This window comes from Pinus tabuliformis, chromosome X, assembly GCF_031772625.1.
Source record: "Pinus tabuliformis cultivar Carrire ecotype Pingquan chromosome X, CPIR1, whole genome shotgun sequence".
NCBI classification, from domain to species: domain Eukaryota; kingdom Viridiplantae; phylum Streptophyta; class Pinopsida; order Pinales; family Pinaceae; genus Pinus; species Pinus tabuliformis.
In genome coordinates, this window is record NC_142308.1 from 771453964 (window position 1) to 771479234 (window position 25271).

Below are 25271 nucleotides of genomic sequence, written 5' to 3' on the forward strand. Positions count from 1 at the left end.
GCTATGTAATTCTCCATATATCATTTCTGCACTGAAAATTATTATTTTTTTGGACCCCTATTCTGAAATTGAACATATGCAGGACCAGGCAGTCTTTGGAGAATGCATAGTATGGTAAATTGCAGCAAAACAAGTATACATGAAAAATCGGTATATGTATGTCACTTCATATCTTTTCCTTTGTAAACAAATACTTGCTCATTACTTTGTTAATTGCTGAGATGGAGGGCAGAAAATGAGATGGTCTGTAGATACTCCCATTTAAATTGTTGGCCCTCATCTGAATATATAAATGTGGCAATGCTTGGTGATGTTGATGTTGAAAGTTGAAACTTGAGGAAAGTGCTACTATTCTTATTTAATGCTGGGGTGCTTCTGTTCTTATTTAATGCAGCATTGGTGGTTGGATACCATATTTCAAACCAAGTGCATATTTAAATCCCCATTGCCTTCTCTTCAAATTAAGAACCATAAATTCAGCGTTTCCTTGAAGGATAATGCTCACTGTGATGTTTGTGTCTGATCGAACAATATATATAGTTGTTCTTTTGTTTTATTAATGAGCATAGAAGTGCTGGGAATGTTTTGAAATGAAATAACCTTATTTAATGGTTGGAAATCAATGTATTAGAAACTGGGTTCTCTGGATAGGCCACACATAAAATAAATAACTGAAAGCATAACACAGAGACACAGGTTATTGTTAAAGAATTTATATGCATTGTTGTAATCTGTCATTCAAGGAATTGCAGAGACACCAGTTGAATTTATTAATTCCACAAAGGATCCGTGTTGGTGAAATGGAGAGGCCATAGGCATATTACATTTACAGATCAACTTGACTCCTTGGACAATGTCTTTCTGCTAACAGACTCCAGAGAGATTTCCTTTGCCTATATATTCATACCTCTACATTGAACACATTTTCTTTAGCGTCTTGCCCCTCTGAGCTTTCTCCTTGTGGTTTACAGTGACCTTGTATATAGACAATCAAAGCCAAACTTTGTTCTAATGAATTCAATGATAGATTTTTATCTATTCTTCTTCTTTCTTTTGAATAGAATATGTTTTATATTTATAGGAAAATATTTACAAACAATAGAGAATAAAAAGAAAGAAAGTGAAAAGGCATGTAGAATGGACAACATAACTTCCTCCCACAAGTTCCTAAAACTTAGATAGATCCTAAATAAGCTATGGGATCTAAAGATTGGACATCTTGAAGTGTCCTTGAGCAAGAGCTGAGGGTTACCTCATCCCTCCACATAGAACAAAATGCAAACAATGAGCTATCTTGAAAGTGAAACATGTGCAGAACTATGTGAATGGTTGTTTCAAAACTTAATGTATTTTGGTTTTATGTGAAAGTTATGTTCTTGTTGGAGATAGAGTAGATTACCAGGAATATTGGCTTGTAAGAGTTTCTGCCTATTTACTATTGATTGATACCTTTAACTGACTTCATGGAAGTACCCATCCTTTAATAAATACAATATAAAATTCGTTGGGCTGAAGCTGGTTCATTTGTCACTGCATTAAAGTTAATTGAAGCATGCTTCTATATATGGACTGCATTCAAATGCCTCCTCCACAATGCTTGGAAGATTCCCATAGAGATGTTTTGGGGAAATGCAATTGACTTCACCAAGCTTATGATGAAGAAAGTGTTATAAGGGACATATGGGTAAATTTGTGCAATGCGTACTATCTCCTTGGTTCTTGTTTTGTATGAAGCATGTTGACCATCAATCCTAGAATGGATGCAGTAGGCATCAAAAACTACAATGGGAACATAACATATTGTTTTGATAATTGTTGGAGGCCAACTTGCAATCTGAACATTGCATGAATTTAGGCTCCAACAGAAACATCAACCCTACATTCTAATCTATTCCAAGTAGCTAAAGCATTTACAATATTGTCACATTGTAACTCTCTTTAGGCTTATTTTGAAAACCCTAAACTCCTTGAACACATGAGGAGGTTGACCTTGATTATATTTTCCAGTGAGAATCTAGAAAGCAGGGACTTTTTATTCTCCCCAGATTTTGCATTGTTGTGATTGTGGCACAACCTATTTTCCACCCCTGTTTTTTTGTGGCATGGCCTGTGCCTTATTGCATAAGCTACATTATTCAATAAGCATATTCAAAAATAAAACTAGTGGCATAAATCATAATTCCAATAGGATGTATTTAAATATTACACTGTATTCTCTCTTTCTCCAGATCCAGGTGATAATTGGAAGACAGCCAGAACCCAACTGTAGGTTGGACAGTTTTCCTTTGAAAGAGTAGTGTCATTCCGATAAGAGGAGGGAAACATAATTATTCTTCTAGTTATTTGAAGTTTCTAAATAGAAATAGAAAGTACCAAAGTGAGGCCTGCAAGCAAACCATCAAGTCAATATAGATTCGTATTCAAGACTAAGGTTATGATCATCGGCATGTCTCAACATGCTTTCTTTGACTACCACGTGGCACCTCGGTGGCCACTGAATTTTTTGGAGCAAGTCCAAATTACACTCCACAAGAATCGAACCTGAAACTTCTTACCAACAAATATCCACATACACCATTGCGTCAAAGGTGGGCCTTTTACTAAAGGACCCACCATATATTTATTTAAACATTAACGGGGTAGAGTATTGGGGTAAGGGACCAAGGGCTAGCCCTAGCCCCAGTCATCGCGCCCACAAGGACTAGGGGCAAGACCGGGGGCCAGGGCTTAGCCCGCCCCCCCAACCTTAACCATTGGTCAGGCGACCATAGCGCTGAGACCAAGGGACGATATGAAGGGGAGCTAGATCGCGAGGGCCAGCCCAGGTCACATCAAGCGCCCATGTGACCACTGACACGCACAGGAGTTAATGGAGAAATTAATGGTCCCACAATTTGCGCTAGTGATGCACTGATTTGTTGCTCCATTAGCGAAAAATGGGGTGAAAATGTAGGACAATTAGCCAGATTTGGAGAAATTATGGGTCAACTAGCAACAAAACTTGGAAAACTCATAACTTTATCTGTTTTTGGTCTTTTTGGGAGCAGAAAGAGGCTAGACAGGGGTCTTTGATAGCTCTGAAGATGTTGGGGCAGGTTTTGAAGCCATTTGAGCACTATAACTCATTGTAATCACCTTCATTCAACATAATGAAAGAGAGCCAAGCATTGGAAGTTGGACCAAGAGATGTAGCCCAAGAGGGGTGAACTCCTTCATCACTTGTTCTTTTGTGGTTATATTATGGTTTTATTCTCTACAATTTTCTGCAATTTATGAGTTAGATTCATGTTTTAATATTGTATGAATTCAACTTGAAGATTCATAAAAACTCATTTTATTAACTTGCAATTTACATAATCCTTAAGCAGTTTCATATACAAATCAAGTTTGGTATCGGAGCATAAGTTTTCTTTGCTGCTATGACGATTTAATTGTTTGCAAGTGTTTCTGATGCTTACAAGGTTGAAGCTTAAGAAAGGAGAAGGTAATCTTGTGGGTATGGGTTCTCAATTTGGGACAAGGTCAAGGAGAGCACATTTGCCATAATCTCCACCACAAGTTTCACCTCAATTTGTTCCTGAAGCTTCAGTAAGCATGTCTAATGGAGGAGATAATAATATGTCAGAGTATGAGAAGGCTTTAAGAAAAGCTTTCTTTGACATGACCCACATGGTGAAAGTTCTCTATGAAGAAAGAAATTCAAGATTGCAGGGTGAGAGCTCCAAGCCTTCAAAAGGAGAGGGTTCTCTTGGAGGAAAAGGAGGAGATGAGCACAAGCCTTTAAAAGGGAATGGTGACAAACCACTATCTTCTTCACCATCATCTTCACCTCCATCCTCACCTTCATCATCATCATCTTCCACAACAACCCTTTCACAAGAGGCTAGTGCAAAAAGCCCCTCCGAGAAGGAAGGTGGCCAAGTCTGCACGTTTTGTCCGCATGATGAAGTAGATGAGGTTCTATCAGCGCCAAAGTCCAAGGATCTGAAAGAAGAAAGACCAGGAGTCTAATAAGACACCTAAAGAATTAGGAAAGAGTTTAAGAGCATGTTTGTCCCTCAGTTGAAATATGAGGAAAATGGTAAGCATTTACATGCAGTTTCTTTACATGAAAATGTTGATTTAATCTCTTTTGCAGCCTTTGAGAAGCATAGAAAAGGCATAGGAACAACGTTCTTGTCCAATATGGGTTACAAGGGAGGAGGCTTTGGAGTGAACAATCAGGGCATTGTCCATCCAATTGAGGCAAAGGAGAGACCTCGATATTAAGGTTTGGGCTATGTCGAAAAGGGAGAATGGTCTTCCAGTGATATCTCTTGGGTATCATGATCTTTTTGTCATAAGAGAGGACATGACGAGGAAAATTGTTGGGATTTTCATCCGGAATTGGTACCAACTTGGTTTCTAAAGCAAAAGGACTACATGAAATGCAAGACCTCTCCAAAGAGAGATGAGCAAGTTGAAGCAGAGACTAAGACAAGTTCTTCTCACCATTCAAGTCTCTCGTGTAAGAAGCATGGTTCAAAGGATAACAAGGGAAGGTATAAGCCTCACTCAAATAGTTTCTTTGATTTTGAGCCACATAATCAATTGAATAAAGTTTTATGGAATATGGTTCCATGCACTTTCTATCATTCACATAACCATAGTGTGAAGAAGTGTCAGCAAAGGAAAGAGTTGCTTGAATGTGGGAATGAAACAAGGAAGAAAAACTCTCTTCTAGGTTCGAAGACAATGTCATCAAGCAGCAAGCACAAAAATTTATGCACCCATTGTAATATTAGTGGCCATTGGGTCGAGAAGTGCTGGAAATTGCATCCGCAACTTCATCCTAGGAAAGGAAAGCAAGACAAGGTAAGACAAGCTAAACATCACCATGTCGACAGTGTTCGAGGTGAGAAAATTTTCAATTTGTTTAAGTTTCCTTTGATTGACGACCGATGAAGGAATATGTTTGTTTCTTCAAGAACAGTTGGTTTTTCTACAAATTCTGGGAAATTGCAGCAAGATGGTGTCTACAACAACAAGACAATGTCTCTAGAATCAAGGAAAAAGATCAGTTTTCATGAAAAGCTCAAATTGTTGAATTCAGTAATAAAAGAGCTTTTGGGATCCAAAATCTTCCAAAAATGAAAAAATATGCTCAAAAATGAAATTTTTCAGATTGAAGCAAAACATGAATGATCGCGTAGATCTCGTCTACTTGAATCCAACGCAACTCGTTTCACAGAAAACAGACGTCGTATGCTCCCAGAAATGAGTTCTGATCGTTTTGGCAAGCAGGCAAAATTATGTGCACGACTACCCAGTCAACAGTCTGTAATGCTGACGTGGCATACTCACTGGGCCTGCCGAGTTGGCATATGACTGGGCTTCAAAAATGGCCAATGACATCGCGCCACTTTTCATATTCTTATTTGTGCTGAGTTGGTGATTATTTATTGGTCAGTTTGTTGTTGGTTAGGTGGAGTAACCGGAGGCCGCCACATGGCCCAGCCATAGGATGCCACGTGGTGCCTCAGTGGCCATGAAATTTTTTGGGGCAAGTCTGAATTTTACTCCACAGGAATCGAACCTGAAACCGCTTACCAACAAATATCTGCATACACCATTGCGCCAATGTGGGCCTTGTGTAAAGGACCCACCATATGTTTATTTAAACATTATTGGGGTGAGTATTGGGGTAAGGGGTCGAGGGCTAGCCCCAGCCCCGGTCGCCATGCCCACAAGGACTAGGGGCGAGACCGAGGGCTAGGGCTTAGCCCCGACCCCCCCAACCTTAAACATTGGCCTTGCGACCATAATGCCGAGACCAAGGGCTGATACGAAGGGGAGCTAGACCGCGGGGTCCAACCCCAAGTCACGTGGAGCGCCCATGTGACCACCGGTGCGCACATGAGTTAATGGAGAAATTAACGGTCCCATAATTTGCACCGGTGGTGTGCCAATTTGTTGCTCCATTAGCGAAAAATGGGGCGAAAATATAGGACAGTTAGCCAGACTTGGCGAAATTGTGGGTCAACTAGCAGCAAAACTTGGAAAGCTCATTACTCTCTCAGTTTTTGGTCTTTTTGGGAGTAGAAAGAGGCTAGAAAATGGTTTTTGATAGCTATGAAGCCGTTGAAGCAGTTTTTGAAGCCATTTGAGCACTGTAACTCATTTTTGTCATCATCTTTTAGCATAATGAAAGAGGGCCAAGCATTGGAAGCTGGACCAGGAGACGTAGCCCAGGAGGGGTGAACTCCTTCATCATGTTTTGTTTTGTGGTTACTATTATGGTTTTATTATCTGCAATTTTCTGCAATATATCAATTAAATTCATGTTTTAATGTGTATAAATTCAACTTAAAAAGCCATAAAAACTCATTTTATTAACTTGCAATTTACATAATCCTCAAGTAGTTTCATATACAGACCAAGTTTGGCCTTAGAGAATAGGTTTTCTTTGCTCCTGTGAGGATTTAATTGTTTGCAAGTGTTTATGATGCTTACAAGGTTGAGGCTTAAGAGAGGAGAGGGAAAGCTTGTGGGTATAGGTTCTCAATTTGGGACAAGGAAAAGGAGAGCACATTTGCCACAATCCCCACCATAAGTTTCACCTAAAGTTGTTCCTGAAGCTTTAGTAAGCATGTCTCATGATGGAGGAGTTGATAATATATCAAAGGATGAGAATTCTTTCAAAAAAGCATTCCTTGACATGACCCACATGGTGAAAGTTCTCTATGAAGAGAGAAATTCAAGATTGAAGGGTGAGAGCTCCAAGCCTTCAAAAGGAGAGGGTTCTTCTGGAGGAAAAAGAGGAGATGATGACAAGCCTTCAAAAGGGAATTATGATGAACCACCATATTCTTCACCATCATCTTCACCTCCATCCTCACCTTCATCATCATCCTCTTCGAAAACAACCCTTACACAAGAGGCTAGTGCAGAAAGCCCCTCAGAGAAGGAAGATGGCCAAGTCTGCACCTTTTGTCCTCATGATGATGAGGATGAGGTTCTATCAGCACCAAAGTCCAAGGAGCTGAAATAAGAAAGGCCAAGATTCCAAGAAGACACCTCAGGAATTAGGAAGGAGTTTCAAAGCATCTTTTTCCTTCAGTCGAAAGATGAGGAAAATGGTAAGAATTTACATGCAGTTTTTTTATATGAAAATGTTGATTTAAGCTCTTTTGCAACCTTTGAGAATGTTAAGATATGGTATGTTCTATGCTTATAACACTTTACTTGTTTTTCTTATTATATTCCACAGATTAGCAATCACATATACATAAAGTAAAGTGCAGATAGAACGTTAAACGATTGACAGAAAACAAGCCAAGACAAGAGACAAGATGTGGCGGCTAGCCAGGGACAAACCCCACAATGTGTGGGGAAACCCTTTGATCAAATCTTCTTTTATCTTCAATAATTCAGCAGAGAGAAATAGTACAATAAATCTGATTTATATCAGCAGTAGCAAACCCTAGATCAGCAGCATCAGCATGAGCGGCGTCATCATCAAACTAGGGCAGACGATATCTCACAAACCGACTGTCGGATCGGCTTGATTCCACCACCAAAAGTTGCGGCTTCCAGAGGAGGTTCAGATGAACCTATAGCACAGTTCAGATGAGGATATCTTCTAGTCCACGCAGGTCAAACTTTACTTCTGCAATTGCAGCTTCAATTTCAGCAGCTTCCTTCAAACTAGGGCAGTCGATATCTTGCAAACCGTCCGTCGAATTGACTTGATTCCACCACCAAAAGTTGCCGCTTTTAGAGGAGGTTCAGATGAACCTACAATGCAGTTCAGATGAGGATATCTTCTAGTCCACGCAGGTCAAAATTTACTTCTGCAGTTGCAGCTTCAGTTTCAGCAGCTTCCTTCAAACTAGGGCAGTCGATATCTTGCAAACCGTCCGTCGGATTGACTTGATTCCACCACCAAAAGTTGCGGCTTTCAGAGGAGATCCAGATGGACCTACAGCGCAGTTCTAAGGAGGAGATCTGATGGTCAACGCTGGTCAAACTTTGGATCTGCAGTTACAGCTTCAGGTTCAACAGCTTCCGACTTCACGTGTGAGAGAGAGACCCTTTTCTGCGAAATAGAGAAGAGACTCTTTTCTGCGCAGTAGAGAGAGAGAGATGTGATGAGATGAGTGAGTCCAAATGAGGAAAATTCCTCCTATATTTATACACAACGTTGGTGTTTGAATAGATGTGACTGTTGGGCTTCTGAGCCTACATGAGTTGTAGGTCGGCTTGATAATAATTCCATAATCAAAATAAATTCATATCTCCATGAATACTTATCGGAATCGGATGATCTTTATATCAATCCTACACCTCTCGACGAGAGGAATCTAATAAAAATATTATCAACCATGAATAAGATGACCCACATGAAGTTTTTCCCTGGTTGCCAATTTTAACACTCCCTCTAAACTAGGGAGAACTTCATCTGCAATCTGTTTATTGGTCGTTATTATTCATCCATCAAATGCACTGCCCTGTACAGCCTGACCCTTGCCCTGCTCTGCTCTATTCTTCTTGTTCTGCCCTGTACTGATCTGTACTGTTCTGCTCTACTCTTGCATTGTTCTGTTCTGCTCTGCTTTTATCCGAATTATGAAGAAGAAGAAATGATCGAGGATGTATCATACTAACTCAAAGTCAGTCTCAGAGTATGTACCACTGGTCGCAGACCAGTCTCAACCAACCCGAAGTCAGCGTCATAGTGAGTACAACTCCACTGGTCCCAGACCAATATCATCCTCCACTGACTCAAAGTCAGTCTCAGAGTGCATACCACTAGTCCCAGACCAGTCTCAACCAACCCGAAGTCAGCTTCATAGTAAGTACCACTCCTACCACTGGTCCCAAACTAGTATCGCAGTCTCAGAGAGTGTACCACTGGTCCCAGACCAGTCTCAACCGACCCGAAGTCAGCGTCATAGTATGTACCACTCTCACTGTCCCAGACCAGTACTGCACTGACACGAAGTCAGTCTCAGAGTATGTACCACTGGTCCCAGACCAGTCTCAACCGACCCGAAGTCAGTGTCATAGTATGGTACAACTCCTACCACTGGCCCCAGACCAATATCATTGATCCCAGATCAATGGAGGTCATCCTAGCGTAGGGAGTATGGTAGACACAACGATGTGTCCATCGGTACTACTATGGTCCCTAACATCATTTCCCTGCTCATTGATCAGATGAGAGGTACTTCCCATGAGTCCTAGACTGCATGGGTAGGATGCCTCGACAGGAGAACTAATCAATCCTGTCCTCACATGAGAACACATCAATCCAGGCCGCCATGGAGAACACATCAATCCAGGCCTCACAGGAGAACACATCAATCCTGCTACAGTTGCCATGGAGAACACATCAATCCAGACCTCACAAGAGAACACATCAATCCTGCTATAGTCGCCATGGAGAACACATCAATCCAGGCCTCACAGGAGAACACATCATCCTACTACACAGGAGAGCAAATCATCCTGTTCCACAAGAGAGTGAATCATCTTGTCCCACAAGAGAGCGAATCATCTTGCCCCACAAGAGAGCGAATCATCTTGTTCCAATGCACACCACCAGGGGAGGGTGAGTCACCCTGTGGTTGTATGTTGCTCCAGTAAGAACCGCAAGTCCTCAGAGCTCCCAGAGCTCAATGTATGCAACATGCAGGACCCTTGTACAAGGGTTTCTTGACGACTCCAAGTCGTTTGGGAAAATCACAGATTAGATCTTTCCTCGGGGCTTTGACAAGGTGTATCGACCTGTACATCATCTTAATGTGATGGAGCCTCCTTGCTCATTGACTTACCATATCCCAGATGATGTCTATCTGCTGGAGCAATCGACGAATACGGGATTCCTCAGTAATCGAATCCCACCTCTAGTTGTTACAGAGAATCACAGTGGTATGTGTTCAAATAGCTCATTGAAGAGCTTTCCCAACCAGGCAGCTTCATACGAGATCATACTCGTAGATATGTATCTAGTCTCAGTGATGCTTATGGAAACCGACTTCTGCTTCCTGCTCATCCATTATATCGAAGCAGAATCCAAAGAGAAACAACACTAAAAGTGCTCCAGTGATCCTCCACACTACTTGCCTAATCAGCATTCGAATAATCATGCAGTGTATCTCAATCCATGAGAGATTGTGTCCTAAAGACATCTCAGAAGATTCTTGGCACCAATCTAGTGAAGCTCAACTAAATATGAGCTCACAATGCTAACTGCAAAACATATGTTCGGACGGAGGTTCACCAAGAACATCAACGCGAATGAGTTTTTCTGAAACTCAGAGGCATTTCCCAAATCTGGTTCGACATCACTACCATATAACTTCTGAAAGTTAAGATCCTCGAGGTAGTCACAAGCTTGCAGTCCATCATACCAAATCTTTTCAGAATCTTCACCACATATTTTACTTGAGATAGGAAAATTTCCCTTGGCTTCTGCCACACTTCAAGTCCTTGGTTCTTCATTTCAAATTCAGAAGCCAACTCCCTCTTACATTTGTGAATGAGAGGGTATGCACTTCTTAGAAAGAGGTCATCCACGTACAGCACCAGTCTGAGAGGTTTGTCATCTTCAACCTTAAAGTAAAGGTTAGGATCGGCTTCACTCCTAGTGAATCTCAGCTTCATCAAGTAGCTATCGATCCTCTCATACCATGCTCGGGGTGCTTGCTTCAGCCCATAGAGAGCCTTCTTCAACCTGCATACATGAGATTTTCAATCATAAATCTCAAATCCTTCAGGTTGCTCCACATAGACCTCTTTTTTATCGAACCATGCAAAAACGCGGTCTATCCATCTGATGTAGGTTCCATCCTTGTGAAGCCACAAGGGCTATGATCAAGCGGATGGTCATATATCTAGCAACAGGTGCAAATATCATAGTCTATACCTTCCTTCTGGGAGAAACCACGAGCAACAAAACGAGCCTTATACTTTTCCGTACTTCCATCTGTTGCATGCTTTATCTTGTAAAGCCATTTGGAAGTAACAACTGTCTTGTCCTGGGGTCTGGGAACTACTTTCCAGACATCATTCTTCATAATAGACTCATATTCTTCGGTGTTAGCATCCTTCCATACTTGATGCTTGACGGCATCTGAGAATGATGAAGGCTCATTTTGTATGATCGTGCTCATGATGGTCAGGTATCCCTGATACCTGTTAGGTTTCTTACTTTCACGAAAGGTTCCTTCAGGTGCAGCATGTCCTTCAGCATCATCAAGTATCCCCCTAAGCCATGAAGACCTCTTCCTAGAAGAGGAAGGCTCATGTGGATGAGGATCAATCGAATCCATGGGTTCTTCTACATCAGGCATTGATTCATCATCCTTTTCTTTCGGTTCCCTGGTGTCGACTTCTTGAGAGCTCCTCAAAGTCAGAAGATTGTCCACCTTGCTGAGAGCCATATCTTCGTCAAAGGTGACATCATGACTAATCACGACTTCCCTTTGACCGGCGGTGAACATTTCTTCAGGAGTCTTGGAACCCAATGCTTGATAAGGGCATCGATTTTGTACATATATGGCGGTGTTTGTAGTTTCAGCCCATAGAAACTTCGGAAGTCTTTGATCATGTAGCATGGCCCGGACAGCTTCCACAATCATACGGTTCTTCCTTCCCGCCAGACCATTCTGCTTAGGAGTATGTGGTGTAGTAGTCTCCCTCTTAATGCCAGCCTTAGATATGCCTGAGTGAACCAACTGTAATATATCGGAGGTCTTGCTTTGGCTTGAGGGGAATGGTCCCCTTTTGAGCTTTCCTTCGGCACATCCTAGACATACACCTTCTTTCTCTACTCGGAATTTGGGCATCCCTGTCACCATTTGTCTTACATCGAGTATAGCTTTATAATGAAGGGGGCCAAACCTCCGATGCCAAAGTTCGGACTAAAGAGATGTGTCATAAGACATGATACCTAGCGGACTTCCATCGACCTAATATAATGAATCAACACGAAACCCAAGAGTAAAGGCATCTTTAACATTATTTTTTTATACACATACCTTGCCATTGCTGAAGGTTACCTTGTAGCCTTTGTCTTCCATTTCCGAGATGGAAACTAAGTTCTTTTTGAGGTCAAGTGCATTTAATACATCCTGGAATTTCTAGCCTTCTTGAATGGTTGTCCTCTTCCTCGATTCCCAGCTCTCCTCTTACCTTTGCTATTAAATTTTTCATTCCTTTGATTACCATCAGAGGGATTTTGATCGTCGTCCCGGTGTGAGTCCTTTCTATCAGGGCACTCCCTTGCATAGTGACCTGCTTTATCGCAAATGTAACATCATCATTTTATTCCACCCTTAGGTCCAACCTTTCCTTTTGATTTAGTCCAGGAATTATTTCTTTTCTTAGCATGAGAAGAAAAGGCAGCGGGAGGACCTTTAGGCATGGGCATTTCTTGCTCTTCTTCCCTTGTTTCTTCTTGAATGCATCTAGCCATTAATTCCTCGAAACCAGGAATTACATTATTGTTCAGAAGAGTAGTCCTAAACACGTACCATTCGGATGGTAATCCTCCAAGAGTCGTGAGTGCCATTTCCCTGTCAGTAATAGCCTCCCCAATAGATAGGAGATCGTTCTTGATCTCGGTTATTCTTAAGAAGTATGCTTGCATACTCTCATCTTTACCCTTCTTAGCCATTTTACTGGGTTTTTGGTTTGGTACCAAAGATATGGTCACCATAGCTTCGTTGCTATGTATCTACGTATTTTCATAAATAGTTGTCTGATACATGGGTCAAATTCGTTTTGAGGAATGTTCTTTTGATTTTGGACATATTTACTGCTTGATATCAAATAATGATATTCTGTTAGATGTAGGCTCATTCTATTTTTAATGTGAGGGTTTAGAACCCTTCGTTGATGAATGGGCTGAAGCTTATGTTGGTGGTCATTTCAGTCATTGACGTTAGAAGTGATGGATCAATGATTTTTTTAGGGGAAAGTGCACTTTCTATTCACCAAGTTGACTTGTCATTGGAATACCATCTACTTAAGCTATTGTCTATCTTGTAATCTTCTTTGTGTCTACACAAATTGGAAAAGTTTAGGGTAGAGTGATTAATTGTCTCCTTACCTAGTATGCAATCCTCCCATTCAACGATAGACTGTAGTACTCAATAGAATCACAATCATAAGAGGAACAATTTTGGGCAACATCATTGAATGTTTTCTGAGTGCTATGTAATGGGATGACTAAACTAGACTAATATTGTTCACATTGCATGATCAGAAGTAACCTCTTGGGTTTCAAAAGCATCATAGTGTTGTTCACATTGCATGCTTAGAAGTAATCTCTTGGGTTTCAAAAGTATCTTAGTATTAAATTCTACCATCCTCATTTCACACAACAAATTTCTTGCTCTGTCTTTCCTTAGGGTGTACTCTATTTTATGACAACATTTTCTTCATCTACTCACAGGCATTAGATTTTATCTCACCCACCCACAAACTAGCTGCATCCAAGTATTCTTAATTTTGTGACTAACCATGTGAGCGATATACCCATTTGTTCAATGTATATGTATTATGGATGTCTTTCAAGCTATGTAATTCTCCATATATCATTTCTGCACTGAAAATTATTATTTTTTTGGACCCCTATTATGAAATTGAACATATGCAGGACCAGGCAGTCTTTGGAGAATGCATAGTATGGTAAATTGCAGCAAAACAAGTATACATGAAAAATCGGTATATGTATGTCACTTCATATCTTTTCCTTTGTAAACAAATACTTGCTCATTACTTTGTTAATTGCTGAGATGGAGGGCAGAAAATGAGATGGTCTATAGATACTCCCATTTAAATTGTTGGCCCTCATCTGAATATATAAATGTGGCAATGCTTGGTGATGTTGATGTTGAAAGTTGAAACTTGAGGAAAGTGCTACTATTCTTATTTAATGCTGGGGTGCTTCTGTTCTTATTTAATGCAGCAGTGGTGGTTGGATACCATATTTCAAACCAAGTGCATATTTAAATCCCCATTGCCTTCTCTTCAAATTAAGAACCATAAATTCAGCGTTTCCTTGAAGGATAATGCTCACTGTGATGTTTGTGTCTGATCGAACAATATATATAGTTGTTCTTTTGTTTTATTAATGAGCATAGAAGTGTTGGGAATGTTTTGAAATGAAATAACCTTATTTAATGGTTGGAAATCAATGTATTAGAAACTAGGTTCTCTGGATAGGCCACACATAAAATAAATAACTGAAAGCATAACACAGAGACACAGGTTATTGTTAAAGAATTTATATGCATTGTTGTAATCTGTCATTCAAGGAATTGCAGAGACACCAGTTGAATTTATTAATTCCACAAAGGATCTGTGTTGGTGAAATGGAGAGGCCATAGGCATATTACATTTACAGATCAACTTGACTCCTTGGACAATGTCTTTCTGCTAACAGACTCCAGAGAGATTTCCTTTGCCTATATATTCATACCTCTACATTGAACACATTTTCTTTAGCGTCTTGCCCCTCTGAGCTTTCTCCTTGTGGTTTACAGTGACCTTGTATATAGACAATCAAAGCCAAACTTTGTTCTAATGAATTCAATGATAGATTTTTATCTATTCTTCTTCTTTCTTTTGAATAGAATATGTTTTATATTTATATGAAAATATTTACAATCAATAGAGAATAAAAAGAAAGAAAGTGAAAAGGCATGTAGAATGGACAACATAACTTCCTCCCACAAGTTCCTAAAACTTAGATAGATCCTAAATAAGCTATGGGATCTAAAGATTGGACATCTTGAAGTGTCCTTGAGCAAGAGATGAGGGTTACCTCATCCCTCCACATAGAACAAAATGCAAACAATGAGCTATCTTGAAAGTGAAACATGTGCAGAACTATGTGAATGGTTGTTTCAAAACTTAATGTATTTTGGTTTTATGTGAAAGTTATGTTCTTGTTGGAGATAGAGTAGATTACCAGGAATATTGGCTTGTAAGAGTTTCTGCCTATTTACTATTGATTGATACCTTTAACTGACTTCATGGAAGTACCCATCCTTTAATAAATACAATATAAAATTCGTTGGGCTGAAGCTGGTTCATTTGTCACTGCATTAAAGTTAATTGAAGCATGCTTCTATATATGGACTGCATTCAAATGCCTCCTCCACAATGCTTGGAAGATTCCCATAGAGATGTTTTGGGGAAATGCAATTGACTTCACCAAGCTTATGATGAAGAAAGTGTTATATCTCCCGTACTTCTGATCATCTGATCATTCCACATGCGGCGAGCAAAAGCATGGTTATTAGATACCGAAGGCGGCCAGAACCACACATGCGAGTTTCCCTGCATGTGGCTCGTCCGTGATAACTCATTCAGATTTGCGCGAACTAGCCGTAGGTAGGTAGGATGTGCATGAGCGAACCTTTTTGGAACTGATGGGCATTCGATGCCCCCCAGTAGGAGTATATGGCATATGCCACTATCCCAGCCGGATCTAGGTTATTTGATCATGTCCAGACGCCTTCGAGTTCGCCCCTACCTACCTACCTGTTGACCTCTACTGGTCAACTACCCATGCAGTATACCCCCCTTTTCTTTGCAAAAAGGGGCAGCACCTGATCAGCGTGTCCGAGCCATCCTGCAGTCATCAGCAGTTGCATCATTTTGATTGTAAACCCAGTCTGCATGTATTAATTGTAAATAATCTTAGCAGACATGAGTCGTGTATGTGAATTGCCTAAGTGGACCTAACTTTCTAGTGGTAATCTACGTCCCGGAAGGTTTTTCGTCTCACCGATCCATGGATCGGCAGAGTTTTCCTTCAAACCTGACCCCAAAGCCGGGATGGATTTTGTCATTGGAATTTTAGGAGAATCCTAGTGTGTTGATCTGCTAGATTATAGTTGTGTCGCAGAACTGGGTGGTTTATGAGGGTCTATGTTAAGTGGGTTTGTCCCCTTAAGATGTAAATTGTAAAAGTCATGATGTAATGTGTCTTGAGGGTTGAAAAATGTTTTAAATCCCCTCATGAGTCCTAAGTCCTAGGTCCTAGGTGATGTTTCCGAAGGCTTAGTTCGATGATCCATTTAATAAAATAATAAAAAATTTAAAAATTAAAAAAAAAAATTGAAAATTAAAAAATAATAAAAAATCATAAAATAGAGCAAAAACCCTAAAATAATAAAATAATAATATTTTAAGTGAATGCATGCAAAATATTATTTTTTAATAAATCGACGGATGAGATCAAGAGATGTCTTGATCCTCATCAACGGTCGAGATCATTTCAGCATGGATCACTCGAACTAGCCGTTGGAGGCATTTCCTTTAAGTAGGGTGCTAGGGGTCATTTTCAGATCATTCGATCTGTGAGTCTAACACTGAAGAAGCTCTCTTGTAAATCTATTTTTGGTTAATAAAGGAAGACTTTGGGGTCCATATCTTGCTGGTGTTACTCTCTTGGAATGCTGTGAGATCATTTCATTTTCTGCATATGTTATTTTCAGCCATTAATAATAGCTTTTTTGTAGAGTATTGTGAGTACAGGTATCTTGCTCACTTGCTAGGGTTTGGGTGTTGTTAGGGTTTCTGAAGTAATGGCAGATATCTCCATTACTTCCTAAGATGCAACAACATTTTTTCCCTCTTTATTGGCGGTTGTTTTGAGCTGCGCAGAAAACATCACTGAAGGAAATTTTGTGGGCGTTCGGGGAAGTTCTCGGCTGAACCAGCCAACTCCCGCAAGCATTTTTTGCTGAGCCCAGTTGGATTTGATCCTGGGTCTATCATTCGGTTTATTTATCTGATTTGCATGAGATATTTTTTCTGAAGTTCTTCACACTGAAAACCTCAAATTTTTATTCTTAAAATATTTTCCTGTGCTCATTGCTGAATCTGGCTGTTAAGGGGCCAAATCTGTAAATTAATCAGCTTTTTCTGTTCTAGGGTTTCAAAATTTTGTTCAGGTTCAATTAGGGTTTTCAGTTTCTTGGTTTTAGGCATATTTTTCCTTTGGGTAACCTTTTCCTTTCAGGTTTGCAGGATTATTAAATTTTCAGGGCCATCATCCGTACCCTATTTCGCCAGTAGCCACAATTTTTTTTACACTCAGGGGATTAAGTTGCCTGCAAAACCTTTGCTGCTGCATGAACCAGCCAGAACCATTTATGGGCTAATGATGAAAGAAAAATATTGATCCGTTTTATAAAATCACTGCTGGGGGACTTATGTTTCAAGACAAATGCCGGACGCATCGCAGAAAGGAGACAAAACTATGTATAATGTGTAAAGACGCAACGTGAAGCCGTTCGTCTCATTCTTCCTCAGTCAATAGAAGGCACAATAGGTTTCGAGACCATATCCCATCAGCAATACACGCTGTCTGTTCTCTTCACTTTCGGCCTCACTCATGCAAGGGTTCTTCAGTCCTCAGCGTGAATGAAATCCGGATTTGTGGTGCGTTCTGAAGCGCAGGTCATCACATCAAACCAGCAAGTGAATACATTTATAAAATAAAAAAAACCGGGACGCATTTTGGAGTTGTGATCTGATCAGCAGATGTTCCATCGAGCCTGCATTTCAAAAATTTATAAATTCAAGACCACCATCACTGCGTTCTTCTGCGTGGGCGTAACAAAGCTAGGTAAAATCGTTTCTCGTTGTTTATTTCTGCCATCTTTCATCAAATTGTTTCTCTGCGTATGCACACTCGAATCGATTCTCTGTCTGCGGCATTCTATTTCAGACGAGATTTCGGTAGCTTTCATTAAGCCAGGGTTACGATTTGACTCGGATCTTTATCATCATATATGCAAATACACCCTATTCTGTTTCACGCACAATGGTATAGCGTTTTACGTTTGGGTCACGTCTAGGTTAGTGTACTCGTAGGTTAGTGTAGTTTTGTTTCATTTTTTATTTATCATGTTTAGATTTAAATTTTTGTATAGTTTTGTTGTTATTTAAAATAGTTTTTTTTTTTAGATTTAAAGATCAGACTTTGGTTTTAATTTTTTATTTTAAATTTTTAGATTTAAATAAATCGTTTTGTTTTGGACTTTTATTTTATCAAAATATAAAATTTAAAAAGGTTAAATTTTTAGTTAGTTTTTAAGCCTTAGTTTTATCTTTAGATTTAGATTTAATGTTTATATTTTACTTTAAAAAAAAATTAGTTTTATTAGCTTTTCAAAGTTTTGATTTTAATTTTTTTTTTAATTTTTGTAATTTTGGTTTGCATTTAGAGTAGATTTTTATCTTTAGATTTTGTTATGAAAAATAAAAATAAAAAGATTTATTTGTAAATTTTTCTTTTTTAGAGCTTAGTTAGGTTTTAGATTTATGTTAGATTTTAGTTTTAGATTTTTCCTTTTTTAAATTTTCATTTTTATAATATTAAAAAATAAAAAATTGAGAAAAGATTTAAAAAATTTGAAAAATATTAAAATTTTGTGGAAAATTAGTTTTGCCAGTTTCAGTGGTTTCTCATGTTACATCTTTCATGCTGAATTATCAAGTCAAGATACGAATACAATATCTGGTAAATGATTCTTGTGGTGGTTTTAAAATATTTATCTTTTCGAAATTTTCAGTCACTGAATATCGTTATTGAGCTTTTGTCATTATAAGAGCGTCGTCGTTTTAACTGATATCTTGCATCATTCGAGCTTTGATGATAAATGCTTGCTCTGCATGGTTTATATTCCTCAGCATCTGATAATTAATCGATTAAAAATTAACTCCACAAGGCACTGGTATGCTAAATTAATCAAATCCATCGAGTGCTTTTTATCGTGTCTCGTGTCTCCCAACCAACTGGTCTACAGTTGGTCTCATCATCTCACAGGGACTAACCCCTTAGCCGCGGGAGACAGGCTTAAACGGAGGGACCGGGGATCAGGGTGACAGCCCCCAGTCTGAGGGTTGTCGTGTCAATCCGCGCGACAACATTTTTTGGCGCCGTTGCCGGGGACTTTGTTTTCTCGGCATTTCAAAATCTTTTCATCATTCATCGTTCATCTTTCTATCATTCATCTGGCCCGGCAACGCCAACTTTTTTGGCGCCGTTGCCGGGGACAGAGTCTTTCTGTTCCTTGTTTTATTCGACATTTATCATCATCTTTCATCTTTCTCATCTCTCAGTTGAGCTGGCAGATTCAATATTTTTGGCATCTTTTCATCCCATACCAGCAGCATCTCTTGGGTTTGTTTCTTGTTTGGGTGGCGACTCCACTTTCTCATTTTTCACAGACAAGAAGCTTTCCTCATATCTGCTTGCGGTTACTTCTTGGACCTTAGAATCAGATTTATTGTTCAAGTGGCGACTCCACTTCTTTCATCTTTTGATTTTCTTGAGAAGATATCTAGTTCTATCATCCATTTGATCCCTTATCATTCATCATGGATTATTCATTTAAACCATGTCATTTTACTGATAATCTCCATGATCTTCCGAAAGAGGCCGTTGGTAAATTATTTAAGTTCTCGAGTGGTAATTCGGTCACTGTTGGACAACATTTAAACAGGTTTACTTGTGTAATGATCTTATATTGTAGATTTCCTCAATATAATCATAAATATTTCAAGATGCGTCTATTTGTCCATTCTTTAGAGGGTGATGCCTTGAATTGGTTTAATAATTTTGCTAATGATTTCTTCACTTCTTACAAGACATTCTCAATGCTTTTAAAGATAGATATGGTTATCCAAACAACTTGCCTTCTACCTCTAAAATTGTGCAACAGAATGAAAGTAATTTGATAAGAGGTCCAGCTGAAAGATCCCAAGACGACCTTTCATATCAGAAAGTGTCATCCACCGAAAATATTGCAGATCAAGCTCATGATAGTGAAAAATCAGGGACAAATGACAATGAAAGGGAAGAGCAAAAGCAAATTTTACGAGATCTAATGATGCTGGTGAGAAATATGGAAAGCAATCAAACTAATTACGTCAATGATGTCAAAACTTTATGCACCCACCTGGAAAAACGTAATAGGGAGATTGAGGTCACGCAAAATCAGCATGCTAAGGAAATTGAGGCCATAAAAACTAATTATGAAACAGAAATTAGAATCATGCAAAGCAGGTTGTCAGTCTTAGAGGAAAATATGGTGACCATGAAAGCTGATCATGAAAAGGAAATTGACTCTATGAAAAACAAGTTATTAACTATGGATGAGGAAATGACTATCATGACGTTCAATCATAATAATCAAGTGGCTGACATGCAAGCGAACCATAAAGAAGAAATAAATTTTATGCAGCATTGCTTGATGGACATAAAGGAAAAGAATGTTAAAGTAATAAAAGACATGCAAGAACACCATGCCAGACAAATCAGTGCTACAAAGGTTGAACACTCTAGTCAGATGGATGCCATTAAAATACAAGTTCAAAGGTTTCAGCAACTAGCAGAGGATAAGAGAAACCAGCAAACATCAACAGATCAGGAGTCTTCTCATTTGCTGCAACAAGATTCATCTTATTATTGGGAGGTTATTGATTCGATTGAAAGATGGTTGATTGAGTGTGATCCAGACAGACTTAAGAATGATAAAGATTAGATGCAAGATGAAGAAAGACATAGCACGCATATCTTACATACTTCATCTGATATCTTTGAAACAGAAAGTACCAGGTCATCAGTAATTCAACCAGCCAGAAAGAAAAAGCGCAAGAGAAAGAAAATAAGAAGAAGATTTGACTCATCCGACGGCCGTGAGCAGCTAGATTTTCGGATAGGAAAGAGTCCTACCATATGCAAAATTGGACATGGCACATCCGACAAGCAGCCGACAGATTTGCCTGAAAGCAGGCAAATGCTCAGTATGCACTATATTGAACACATCTGATGCCGTAGGGCATCCTTTGTATCGTATTTCTAACCCTACTCCTTGTTTTTTCCGTTTCTGCTTTAGATAGTTAATAAATGAAGAGCTTTTATCTTTATTGTGCTTAACGTATATGCTGATTTTTGGATGGACGCTACTTATTTTTGTGTTGTATGGATGCAGATTCTGGATTCTCACATTCCTTCAAGCAGCAACGTGTCCCCAAGTAGAGCCAGATGTTGACCTCTACTGGTCAACTACCCATGCAGTATACCCCCCTTTTCTTTGAAAAAAGGGGCAGCACCTGATCAGCGTGTCCGAGCCATCCTGCAGTCATCAGCAGTTGCATAATTTATATTGTAAACCCAGTCTGCATGTATTAATTGTAAATAATCTTAGCAGACATGAGTCGTGTATGTGAATTGCCTAGGTGGACCTAACTTTCTAGTGGTAATCTACGTCCCGGAAGGTTTTTCGTCTCACCGATCCATGGATCGGCAGATTTTTCCTTCAAACCTGACCCCAAAGCCGGGATGGATTTTGTCATTGGAATTTTAGGAGAATCCTAGTGTGTTGATCTGCTAGATTATAGTTGTGTCGCAGAACTGGGTGGTTTATGAGGGTCTATGTTAAGTGGGTTTGTCCCCTTAAGATGTAAATTGTAAAAGTCATGATGTAATGTGTCTTGAGGGTTGAAAAATGTTTTAAATCCCCTCATGAGTCCTAAGTCCTAGGTCCTAGGTGATGTTTCCGAAGGCTTAGTTCGGGGATCCATTTAATAAAATAATAAAAAAAAAAAAAAAAAAAAAAATTAAACATTAAAAAATAATAAAAAATCATAAAATAGAGAAAAAACCCTAAAATAATAAAATAATAATATTTTAAGTGAATGCTTGCAAAATATTATTTTTTAATAAATCGACGGATGAGATCAAGAGATGTCTTGATCCTCATCAACGGTCGAGATCATTTCAGCATGGATCACTCGAACTAGCCGTTGGAGGCATTTCCTTTAAGTAGGGTGCTAGGGGTCATTTTCAGATCATTCGATCTGTGAGTCTAAGACTGAAGAAGCTCTCTTGTAAATCTGTTTCTAGTTAATAAAGGAAGACTTTGGGGTCCATATCTTGCTGGTGTTACTCTCCTGGAATGCTGTGAGATCATTTCATTTTCTGCATATGTTATTTTCAGCCATTAATAATAGCTTTTTTGTAGAGTATTGTGAGTACAGGTATCTTGCTCACTTGCTAGGGTTTGGGTGTTGTTAGGGTTTCTGAAGTAATGGCAGATATCTCCATTACTTCCTAAGATGCAACAGCATTTTTGCCCTCTTTATTGACGGTTGTTTTGAGCTGCGCAGAAAACATCACTGAAGGAAATTTTGTGGGCGTTCGGGGAAGTTCTCGGCTGAACCAGCCAACTCCCGCAAGCATTTTTTGCTAAGCCCAGTTGGATTTGATCCTGGGTCTATCATTCGGTTTATTTATCTGATTTGCATGAGATATTTTTTCTGAAGTTCTTCACACTGAAAACCTCAAATTTTTATTCTTAAAATATTTTTCTGTCCTCATTGCTGAATCTGACTGTTAAGTGGCCAAATCTGTAAATTAATCAGCTTTTTCTGTTCTAGGGTTTCAAAATTTTGTTCAGGTTCAATTAGGGTTTTCAGTTTCTTGGTTTTAGGCATATTTTTCCTTTGGGTAACCTTTTCCTTTCAGGTTTGCAGGATTATTAAATTTTCAGGGCCATCATCCGTACCCTATTTCGCCAGTAGCCACAGTTTTTTTTACACTCAGGGGATTAAGCTGCTTGCAAAACATTTGCTGCTGCATGAACCAGCCAGAACCATTTATGGGCTAATGATGAAAGAAAAATATTGATCCGTTTTATAAAATCACTACTGGGGGACTTATGTTTCAAGACAAATGCCGGACGCATCGCAGAAAGGAGACAAAACTATGTATAATGTGTAAAGACACAGCGTGAAGCCGTTCGTCTCATTCTTCCTCAGTCAATAGAAGGCACAATAGGTTTCGAGACCATATCCCATCAGCAATACGCGCTGTCTGTTCTCTTCACTTTCAGCCTCACTCATGCAAGGGTTCTTCAGTCCTCAGCGTGAATGAAATCCGGATTTGTGGTGCGTTCTGAAGCGCAGGTCATCACATCAAACCAGCAAGTGAATACATTTATAAAATCAAAAAAACCAGGATGCATTTTGGAGCTGTGATCTGATCAGCAGATGTTCCATCGAGCCTGCATTTCAAAAATTTATAAATTCAAGACCACCATCACTGCGTTCTTTTGCGTGGGCGTAACAAAGCCACGTAAAATCGTTTCTCGTTGTTTATTTCTGCCATCTTTCATCAAATTGTTTCTCTGCGTATGCACACTCGAATCGATTCTCTGTCTGCGGCATTCTATTTCAGACGAGATTTCGGTAGCTTTCATTAAGCCAGGGTTACGATTTGACTCGGATCTTTATCATCATATATGCAAATACGCCCTATTCTGTTTCACGCACAATGGTATAGCGTTTTACGTTTGGGTCACGTCTAGGTTAGTGTAGTCGTAGGTTAGTGTAGTTTTGTTTCATTTTTTATTTATCATGTTTAGATTTAAATTTTTGTATAGTTTTGTTGTTATTTAAAATAGTTTTTTTTTTTAGATTTAAAGATCAGACTTTGGTTTTAATTTTTTATTTTAAATTTTTAGATTTAAATAAATCGTTTTGTTTTGGACTTTTATTTTATCAAAATATAAAATTTAAAAAGGTTAAATTTTTAGTTAATTTTTAAGCCTTAGTTTTATCTTTAGATTTAGATTTAATGTTTATATTTTACTTTAATTTTTTTTTTACTTTTATTAGCTTTTCAAAGTTTTGATTTTAATTTTTTTTTTAATTTTTGTAATTTTGGTTTGCATTTAGAGTAGATTTTTATCTTTAGATTTTGTTATGAAAAATAAAAATAAAAAGATTTATTTGTAAATTTTTCTTTTTTAGAGCTTAGTTAGGTTTTAGATTTATGTTAGATTTTAGTTTTAGATTTTTCCTTTTTTAAATTTTCATTTTTATAATATTAAAAAATAAAAAATTGAGAAAAGATTTAAAAAATTTGAAAAATATTAAAATTTTGTGGAAAATTAGTTTTGCCAGTTTCAGTGGTTTCTCATGTTACATCTTTCATGCTGAATTATCAAGTCGAGATACAAATACGATATCTGGTAAATGATTCTTGTGGTGGTTTTAAAATATTTATCTTTTCGAAATTTTCAGTCACTGAATATCGTTATTGAGCTTTTGTCATTATAAGAGCGTCGTCGTTTTAACTGATATCTTGCATCATTCGAGCTTTGATGATAAATGCTTGCTCTGCATGGTTTATATTCCTCAGCATCTGATAATTAATCGATTAAAAATTAACTCCACAAGGCACTGGTATGCTAAATTAATCAAATCCATCGAGTGCTTTTTATCGTGTCTCTTGTCTCCCAACCAACTGGTCTACAGTTGGTCTCATCATCTCACAGGGACTACCCCACTTAGCCACGGGAGACAAGCTTAAACGGAGGGACCGGGGATCAGGGTGACAGCCCCCGGTCTGAGGGTTGTCGTGTCAATCCGCGCGACAACATTTTTTGGCGCCGTTGCCGGGGACTTTGTTTTCTCGGCATTTCAAAATCTTTTCATCATTCATCGTTCATCTTTCTATCATTCGTCTGGCCTGGCAACGCCAACTTTTTTGGCGCCGTTGCCGGGGACAGAGTCTTTCTGTTCCTTGTTTTATTCGACATTTATCATCATCTTTCATCTTTCTCATCTCTCAGTTGAGCTGGCAGATTCAATATTTTTGGCATCTTTTCATCCCATACCAGCAGCATCTCTTGGGTTTGTTTCTTGTTTGGGTGGCGACTCCACTTTCTCATTTTTCCCAGACAAGAAGCTTTCCTCATATCTGCTTGCGGTTACTTCTTGGACCTTAGAATCAGATTTATTGTTCAAGTGGCGACTCCACTTCTTTCATCTTTTGATTTTCTTGAGCAGATATCTAGTTCTATCATCCATTTGATCCCTTATCATTCATCATGGATTATTCATTTAAACCATGTCATTTTACTGATAATCTCCATGATCTTCCGAAAGAGGCCGTTGGTAAATTATTTAAGTTCTCGAGTGGTAATTCGGTCACTGTTGGACAACATTTAAACAGGTTTACTTGTGTAATGATCTTATATTGTAGATTTCCTCAATATAATCATAAAGATTTCAAGATGCGTCTATTTGTCCATTCTTTAGAGGGTGATGCCTTGAATTGGTTTAATAATTTTCCTAATGATTTCTTCACTTCTTTACAAGACATTCTCAATGCTTTTAAAGATAGATATGGTTATCCAAACAGCTTGCCTTCTGCCTCTAAAATTGTGCAACAGAATGAAATTAATTTGATA

The 25271-nt window shown here is 38.8% G+C and overlaps 1 protein-coding gene across 1 annotated transcript in view; it reads left to right on the plus strand.

Annotated features, from left to right (window-relative positions):
• LOC149142157 (uncharacterized) overlaps positions 1-25271 on the plus strand; it is an 83660-nt gene that overhangs the window by 13622 nt on the left and 44767 nt on the right. The window contains exons 2-3 of the mRNA XM_089449921.1: positions 83-156; positions 13646-13719. The gene's annotated coding sequence lies outside the window, so the exon portion shown is untranslated. The remainder of the gene's footprint in view (positions 1-82; positions 157-13645; positions 13720-25271) is intronic.